A 10,445-nucleotide genomic window follows, 5' to 3' on the forward strand; every position below is an offset into this window, starting at 1 on the left:
ATAAATAGGAAAAAGTGTCTATTCAATAAAAATGGGCAAAAAGCTCTGAGCAGGTGCTTCACAAAAGAAGATATTTAAATGATCAATAAATAGATGAAAAGTCCTAAACCTCATTAGTTAGCAGAGAAGCTGATAACTAATGCCACTAATACCATCCAAAATGTTTCAAATAAAAAGGGATAAAGTGCTCACAAGGAGATGGAGTAACCATATTCAATAGACATAAACCCATTCACTGAAAGATCAGTTATAAGAATGTTCACAGAAGCATTATTTTTAATTGCTCCAAACTGGAAAATACTCAGATGCCTGCCCAATTTACAGTAGAAGTGTATTTGGTATTCTCTCGATGAAATACTACACAGTCAAGAGAATCAATTAACTACAAGTGCATGCCAAAAAATGTGGATGAATATTACAAACATAAAATTGAGCAAAAATTGCCAGACAAAAAGAGAGTGCACTATGTAATCACATTTATACAAAGTTCAATAATAGGCAAAGCTATCTACGAAGTTAGAAGTCAAGATACTATTACCCTCTGAGGGATAGAAACTGGAATACAGCAGAAAAAATGTGCTTTTGGAGTGCTGGCAATATTCTTTTTCTTGATCTCAATGCAAGTTTCACAAACATGACTTTTTCTGTTTGTATTTTGTGCTTCCATAAAAATTACAAAATGAAATTCTCCCAGGAAAGGAAACACAAAATTAGATGGCTTCACCAGCTAATTTTTCTAATGATTTGTGGAGAAAATAACACAAAGCTTAGAAAACTCTTTCACAATATAGAAAATGGGGAATAATTCTTGACTTATTTCATGAGGCCGACATAATCTACATGCCAAAAACATGCAGCTTTACAAGAAAATCTCAGGTACGTTCCTTTAATAAACATAGATGCAAAATTCTAAAGAGAATATCCACTAAACAAATTCAATAATATTTAAAAAAATAATAATAACTAAGATCAAGTAGGTGATTTTTCAGGACTAGAAGGTACAAAGGAACAGACTTTATAGACACATACCCTCCTACTTGTGAGGCAGCTTTAATTCTGTCCAAAACTCTTAGCAAAGAACAACTGATGAAATGCACCAACCATAAGATGAATAAGGATTCAACAGAGTGCTACAGGGGGTCCTGATTACTGATCTATGGGCACTTTTAGCATGTTATGCCTAGTTTGTCTATCATGCTTACTATAAATAAATCTGCAATTGATGGGCTGCCTCTGCAATGAACAATAGAAATTAGTCACATAGCCAGAACAGGGCCACCTGAGTTGCAGGATATAAAAGCTGAGTGATACACAGATGTTTTCCTGTGCTGACTTGTCCCTATTCATCACTCTGAAGCCAGAATTCATGCTATATGGGAAAAAAAGGAGCTCAGAGGGCTGAGTGTGAAGGAGTCAGGGCCTCCAGATATTGCTGCAGCATATATCATAGTTCTTGCTTTGCACCTTCATTAGTAAACTTGATGCTTGACAAGACTTCAATTTCATATAAGTTTGATCAGTAATGTGGGTCTTTGTATTAGGCACAAGGGTTAATTTAACAATAAAAAGTCAGTGTACTTCCAAATATTAGAAATAAAGGAGAAAACTATATCATCTTAATAAATGCTAAACAAAGAAATAATTCCATACCCACTTGTAATTTAAAAAAAAATCTTATCTGAGTAGGAATAGAAGGGAATTTTCTTCTTGTGTAAAAGATGATATATATGTGAAAAAAAAAGAAAAACAATAAAACAAACAAAAAAAATACAGCTAGCATTTTCCTTAGTGATTGTTGTAAGTTGAATTCTGTCCCTCAAAAAGATATGTTGAAATTCTATGCCCGCTGCCCCTGTACCTGTGAATGTGGCCTTATTTGGAAATAGGGTCTTTGCAGATGTAACAAAGTTAAGATGAGAACATTACCGTAGGGCCTAATCCAATATGACTGGTATCCTTATAAGAAAAGGGAAATTTGGACACACACACACAGGATGATCATCATGTGATGACATGGGCAGAGATTGAAGTGATGCAGCTGCGGGCCAAGGGACATCAAGGTGGCCAGCCACCACCAACACCAAGAAGATGCAGGGAGGATTCTGTGCAGAACTTCAAAGGGAACGTGCCAACACCTCAATTTCAGGATTCCAGCCTCCAGAACTGTGAGACAATAAACTGTGTTTAAAGTCACCCACTTTTTGGTATTGTGTTATGAAAATCCCGGAAAACTAATGCGGTGGTAAATTATTGAAGGCCTTCTGCCTGAGATCAGGAATGAGACAAAACAGTGTGCTGCCCCTTCCATTAAATATTGAATTGGATGTCCCTACCTAGTGAAATAGGTCAAGAAAAAGACATAGAAGAGTATGGATTGGAAAGAAAAGTTTAAAACTGACTTGGCAGTTGTTATGTCTCTGTCTGTTTGAAAAAATAATCTACAGAAAAACTATCAGAGTCAATAAGGGAGCTTAGAATATTTCACTGAATATGAGACCAATATGCAGATATCAAATGTATTTCTAAACATGCAACAGTTATAAAATGAAATTTAAAAACATATTGTTTTAATAGAATAAAAACATCAGTGTTTACTATGAATGATTATTTTTTTTAATTTATTTATTTAATTTATTTATTTTTGGCTGTGTTGGGTCTTCATTGCTGAGTGTGGGCTTTCTCTAGTTGTGGCGAACAGGGGCTACTCTTCATTACGGTGCATGGGCTTCTCATTGTGGTGGCTCTTGTTGTGGAGCACGGGCTCTAGGTGTGCGGGTAGAGTAGTTGTGGCTCGCAGGCTCCAGACGCAGGCTCAGTGGTTGTGGCTCATGGGTTTAGTTGCTCTGCAGCATGTGGGATCTTCCCAGACCAGGGCTTGAACCCATGTTCCCTGCATTGGCAGGTGGATTCTTAACCACTGTGCCACCAGGGAAGCCCTATGAATGATTCTTGGAAAGTTTCCCAACATTTCTACACTGAGAATTATAAAATACAGTTGACATTTAAATAACATGTGTTTGAAGTGTGCAGTCCATTGAGACACAATTTTTTTTCTTCAGTCCGGACTACAGTCCTACACGATCCATGGTTGGTTGAATCCTCAGTTGGGGAACTGTGGACATGGAGGAATGATTGTAAAGTTATGTATCAGTTTTTGACTGTGAGGAGGGTTGGCACCCCTAGCCCTCATGTTGTTGAAGGGTCAACTGTATTATTGAGAAAAATTAGAGAAGATCTAAATAAATGGAAGAAAACACCATGTTCACAGATTAAAGAACACAGTATCATAAGGCACCAGCTTGGTCTGAAAATTCCATAGAATTCCCCCCAAATTATAAAATGAATCATAATTATATAAAGGTAAAAAGGGTCAGGAATACCCAAGACTTATGGTTTTCTCAGGGTATATGCCCAGCAGTGGAATTCCTGGGTCATATGGTAGTTCTATTTTTAGTTTTTTAAGGAACCTCCATACTGTTCCCCATGGTGACTGTATCAATTTACATTCCCACCAACAGTGCAAGAAGGTTCCATTTCCCCACACTCTCTCCAGCATTTATTGTTTGTAGATTTTTTGATGATGGCCATTCTGACTGGTGTGAGGTGATACCTCATTGTAGTTTTGATTTGCATTTCTCTAATGATTAGTGATGTTGAGCATCCTTTCATGTGTTTGTTGGCAATCTGTATATCTTCTTTGGAGAAATGTCTATTTAGGTCTTCTGCCCATTTTTGGATTGAGTTGTTTGCTTTTTTGATATTGAGCTGCATTCAGAAAGAGTCATGTACCACAATGTTCATTGTAGGTCTATTTACTATAGTCAGGACATGGAAGCAACCTAAGTGTCCATTGACAGATGAATGGATAAAGAAGATGTGGCACATATATACAATGGAATATTACTCAACCATAAAACGAAACGAAATTGAGTTATTTGTAGTGAGTTGGATGGACCTAGAGTCTGTCATACAGAGTGAAGTAAGTCAGAAAGAGAAGAACAAATACCGTATGCTAACACATATATATGGAATCTATAAAAAAAAAAAGGTTCTGAAGAACGTAGGGGCAGGACAGGAATAAAGATGCAGACGTAGAGAATGCACCTGAGGACACGGGGAGGGGGAAGGGTAAGTTGGGACGAAGTGAGAGAGTGGCATGGACATATATATACTACCAAGTGTAAAATAGATAGCTAGTGGGAAGCAGCCACATAGCACAGGGAGATCAGCTCGCTGCTTTGTGACCACCTAGAAGGGTGGGATAGGGAGGGTGGGAGGGAGACGCAAGAGGGAGGAGATATGGGGTTATATGTATATGGATAGCTGATTCACTTTGTTATAAAGCAGAAACTAACACACCATTGTAAAGCAATTATACTCCCAATATAGATGTTAAAAAAAAAAGAATACCCAAGACAATTTGAAGAAATTTTTAAAAGGGTAGAAAATTTATGCTACCAAGTACATAAACTAGTTCAATGTTAGAGTAGTTGAGAAAGTGTGATATTGGTACAATATCAGACCCACACATATATGCTGTCATCTGATGCACAAAGGTGACGTGGCAATACAGGGAGAAAAAAATTACCTTTTCATTAAATGGTATTGGGTCAATTGAATATCCATATAAAATAATGAATCTTTATTCCTACCTTACCTCATAGTTAATTCCAAATGGGTAAAAAATCTCAATATTAAATCATAAAACTCTTAAAAGAAAACATAGGACGGTATCTTTATGACCTTGGGATAGGCAAAGAAATCAAAAGGAGGGCACCCAAAATGCAAACTGTAGTTGGGAATATTGATAAATTGGACCACACTAAGATTAAGAACATCTGTTCCTCAAAAGATAACCTTAAGAAAGTAAAAACAAAGCCACAGACTTGTAAAAACTGTTTGCAATATAGATGTCTGACAAAGGACTAATATCCTGAACAAAGAATGAATTCCTACAAGTAACTAAGAAAAAGGCAGACAATCCAATAGAAAAATGGGCAAAAGTCTGAGAAGTCACTTCACAAAAAAGGGTATTCAAAATACCAATAAGTACATGAAAAGCTGTTCAACTGCCTTAGTCATAAAGGAAATGAAAATTAAACGCCGCAATGAGATCAATTTTCCATAAGCCAGAGTGTATGAAATTCTATCAAAGAAGGTGGATGAGTATGTAAAGCAAATAGATCACTCATACATTGTGGTGGGAGTGTAATTAGAATAAGAACTTTGGGAAATTGACAGTATCTACTAAAGCTGAACGTTTGCAAATTCTGGGACCCAGCAGAACTCACATGAGAAACAGAATGAATAGGAGCTATCTTATATCTATATCTACATCTATATCAATATCTGTATGCATATCTAATCATGTGAGCCTATATATGTATCATGTATCTCTATTATCTATCTATCTATCTATCTATCGAGTTTATATGTATATATAAAGAGATCTATTATAAGGAATTGGCTCACGTGATTATGGAGGCTGACAGGTTCCAAGATCTGCAGGGTAATCCAGCAAACTGGAGCCCCCAGACAGCCAATGAGATAGCTGTAGTCCAAGGGCCTAAGAACTAGCAAAGCCAGAGGTAAGTTCCAATCCAAAGGCAGGAAAAATCCAATGTTCCAGTTTGAAGGCAGTCAGGCAGGAGGAATTCTCTCTTACTGGGGGGGTGGGGGTCAGCCTTTTTATTCTACTCAGACCTTCAACTAATTGCATGAGTGTCACTCGCATTATGGAGGACAATCTGTGTCACTCAGTTTACCAATTTAAATCTTAATCTCATCCAAAAAACACCCTCATAGAAATACCCAGAATAATATTTGAAATATATCAAGAATCTGGGCATTTGCGGCCCAGTAAAGTTGACACATAAAATTTACTATCACAATATCCAATGGAAATGTGTACACATTTCTCCCAAAAGATATGTTCAAGAATATTCATGGCAGCATTATTCATAATAGCTTCACAATGGAAACAACCCAATTTTCATCAATAGTGGATACTGTGGTATACTACTATAATCAGATACGCTATGACAAATAAAATGAACAAACTAAAACAACATCTAACAACATGGATGGGTCTCAAACATAATGTTGAGTGAAAGAAGCCAGACCCAATAGAATACATCCTGTAAGATTCCAGTCATAAGAGAACAAAAACATTCAAACCTAATCTCTAGTATTAGAAGTCAGGTTAATCATTACTTTGGTGGGGAGGGGCTAGAAACTGGAGAGGATCTCTCTGCTTGCTGTTAATATTTTGTATCTTGATCTAATTTCAAAGTGTTTTAATTTTGTATATTAACTGAGCTGTAATTTTTTATTTGTACCTTTTCTTTCTTATGTTTTCCCCCCAAAAAGTTTATCTTAAAAATGGAGCTCCAATAAAGTATATTTAGAGAACAAGAGATGGAATGATTTTTAAATGATCAGATCTTAAGTGTGGTAACATCACAGAAAGGTTTCTAAAAAAGTGAAATAATCCTAGAGGATAGCCTGAGATGCAAAAAGAAATGGCATGTTTAAAAAAAAAAGTAAACGTGGGAGAAACATAAACAAACATTTATGGATTATAACTATAACAATAAAATAATATCTAAACAATAATAATGATGCCTAAATTCAGGGGTAAAATGGCAAGAAAGAAACAAAATTTCCAATGATAATAACATATAATACTCACTGGGTTCAAAAACATTTAAAGTGTCAAAAGCTCCTTGTATATGTTGAAGGAAGGCACATATAATGCTTAAAGTATGGACTATATCCAGAGAAAACGATAATTCAAAAAGATACACGCACCCCAATGTTCATTGTAGCACTCTTTACAATAGCCAGGACATGGAAGCAACCAAAGTGTCCATCGACAGATGAATGGATAAAGAATATGTATACATATGTACAATGGAATATTGCTCAACCATAAAAAGAATGAAATAATGCCATTTGCAGCAACATAGATGGACCTAGAGATTATCATACTAAGTGAAGTAAGCCAGATGGAGAAAGATAAACATCATATGATATCGCTTATATATGGAATCTACAAGAAAATGATGCAAGTGAATTTATATAAAAAACAGAAATAGACCTACAGACATAGAAAACAAACTTATGGTTACCAAATGGGAAAGGAGAGGGATAAACTAGGAGTTTGGGATTAGCAGATATATAAAATAGATAAACAACGAGGACCTACTGTATATCACAGGGAACTATACTTAATATTTTATAATAACCTATAAGGGAAAAGAATCTGAAAAAAATAGATATATATGCATGTATAACTGAATCACTTTGCTGTACCCCTGAAACTAACACAACATTGTAAATCAACTATACTTCAATAAAAAAGAAAAAAAAAAGGATAGAAAAAAAAGTACAGAATATTAAATACTTTTAAATGTTATAGGTAGGGAAGTTATCTGCTTCACACCATGAAAGAGTACCTTCCACCGTAAACAACTATAAAACTGGGTGACATATATCAGGCAACTGTTTTTAAATGTTTGACAACAGGCAGTATAGGACTGTGATCCCACAATAAAGAGGAAAAAAGGGAGTCCTGCCCTCCCCTTTGCTTTCTGCCTGAGGGAAATTTTGGGACCTTGGGTGGAGAGATGGCACCCAAGCAGAGCAAACTGGTGTTGCTGAGCTGAGGAGGCAAAGGTGGGATTTCTAGGCTGAAAAAAGTGGCTGGAATTTGTGTTAGGATACCCAAGAGGAGGGTGTAATGTAAAGGGTGGTGGTTTAGAAAGTTATGAATTAACCATGAGCTTTTGGCCAAGAACTGGGCTGCACATGCATAAAAAAAGCAAAAGCAAAAGCCACACCCCTGCAACAAGGCCTAAGAGAGATTGCCTGTTATGGGGATAAAACCTGAATAGAGATGCCAAATATTGTGCTAAGTGATGTTGGTGTTTTAGACCAACCAGAGTGGAGATATCTTGCTGAGCACCATGGTTATTCATTCAAGATCCCAGAAAAGCCAAGGCCTAGGATTAAAGATCACGCCCTAGAGTGAGGGCTAGGCCCTGGACTAAGTTTATAACCAAAATAATACACCCAAAAAAGTGTAAAGCCAAGTTGGGCAGGACTAGAACAGTACCTATTAATAACTGCCTACCAGAACATGACTCAGTACTTTTTAAAGCATTCCCTACTATGTACCATCTGTGATGTTCAGCATACATTAAAAAATGACTAGACACATGACGAAGCAGAAAAAAATGAGGCCCATAGTTAAGGAAAAAAAAAAAAAGACAGTCAATAGAAACAGAATCCACAATGACCCAGATGTAGGAATTAACAGACATAGACATTAAAGCAACTATTTTGAGTTTTTTGAAAACATAATAAAAATATGTTCACAAGGAATGATCAAACTGGGAACATCAGGAGTGAAATTAAAACCACAAAAACTAATAAATATAAAATCTAGAAGTAAAAGTATATGAAAAATTTCACCAGATAGGCTTAATCACCAGATTGGAGTCTTCAGAGGAAAGGATCATGGAATTTAAGGACAGATGAATAGAAGTAATCCCACCTCAAGAACAGAGAGAAAACAGATTGTAAACAAAATAAGCAGAGCCTCAGTGGTATGTAGAATGATGGCAAGGAAACTAACATATATAAGCACATTTGTTGCCAGCAGATCTGTTCTATAAGAAGAAGTTCTAAAAGGAAGTTCTACAGGGTGCAGGATATGAGATGGAAACTTGGATATGAAAATATAATGAGCTCCACAAATAGTAAACGTTAATTCTAAAAAATTACCCTTTTCCTAATCTTATTTTTTTAATTGAAGTATAGTTGATTTACAATATTATATTAGTTTCAGGTGTACAGCATAGTGATTCAGTACTTTTATAGATACTAATCTTATTTTTTTTAAAAATTCAACTCTGTTTAAATACAAAATTAATAATTAATAATAACATTATGAGGTGGGGTTTATTACCCATGTAGTTGTAAAATATATGATAATAATTATACAAAGAATAGGAGAGGTTAAATAGAATTTTACTGTTAAAAGATTTTACATTTTACAGAGGTAGTACAATTACCACAGTAGACAGTCATAAGTTAATGAAGCATATTGTAATTCCTAGAACAAACACTTAATAAATGCAAAATAGTATAATTAATAAGGCAATAGAGAAATTAAAAGAAAAAATCAATCAATGCAGAAAAAGGGTTTCATGAAATTAGATACCCATTCATACTCAAATCAAGTGAATGTATAAAAAACCTACAACTAATATCATATTTAATGGTGAGAACTAAACTCTTTTCCTTCTTTCCAGGAAGAAGACAAGGATGTCTGCTTTCACAACTTCTATTTATTATCATCCTGGAATACAAAAAGAAGAAATAAATGGTATACAGATTGGAAAGGATAAAATAAAACTATCTTTATTCTCAGATAATATGATTGTTTATGTAGAACACACCAAAGAATCCATACACACAAGAAACACCCCCACAAAACTTGTTAACTAATTAAATGAGTATAGCAAGAGTGCAGGATGTAAAGTCTATATACCAAAGTAAACTGCTTCCCTATATATAGCAATTGGAATTTAAATTTCAAAAAGCAAAACCATTTATAACAGCACCAAAGGAAATGATGTGCTTTGGTATACATCTAACAAAATATGTTATGCAGAAAACTATAGAACATCAATGAGAGAAATCAAAGAAGGTCTAAATAAATGGAGAAATATTCCATATTCATGAATTGGAAGAATCAATATTTTTAAGGTACCCATTCTTCCCAAATTGATCCACAGATTCAATGTAATCCCAAATAAAACCTCAGCAAGCTATAGGAGAAAACTATAAAATTATAGGAAAAAAATCTATGTGACCTTAGGTTTGGTCTCTTTTAGATACACACCACAAGCTCAATCCATGGAAAAAAAACCATTAATAATCTGGATCTTATTAAAATTAAACCTTTTGCTCTGCAATGAACATTGTTAAGTGAATGAAAAGACAATCCACCAATAGAGAGAAAACATTTACAAATCACATGTCTGATAAAGGACATCTAGGCAAAATATACAAAGACTATTGATATTTAAAGCTTAACATTAAGAAAACAAAAAACTGAATTTAAAAATGGGCAAAAGATCTACACGGACACCTCACCAAACAAGATATATAGATGGTAAACAGGCATATAAAAACAGACTTAACATCATTTGTCATTAGAAAAAGACAAATTAAAACAACAATGAAGTACCACTCTTAGAATGGCAAATTTACAAAAAATGGTTAATACCGATTGCTGGCAAGGATATAATGCAACAGGGACTCTTCTAATTTCTGGATGAGAATGCAAAATGGTACAGCCAGTTGGGAAGATAATTTGGCAAATTCTTAAAAAACTAAAATGTTTTTTAAAACATTTTAAAAAACTAAAAAACTAA

The sequence above is a fragment of the Leucopleurus acutus genome (assembly GCF_964270905.1).
Source record: "Leucopleurus acutus genome assembly, chromosome: 1".
In the NCBI taxonomy this organism is placed as follows: domain Eukaryota; kingdom Metazoa; phylum Chordata; class Mammalia; order Artiodactyla; family Delphinidae; genus Leucopleurus; species Leucopleurus acutus.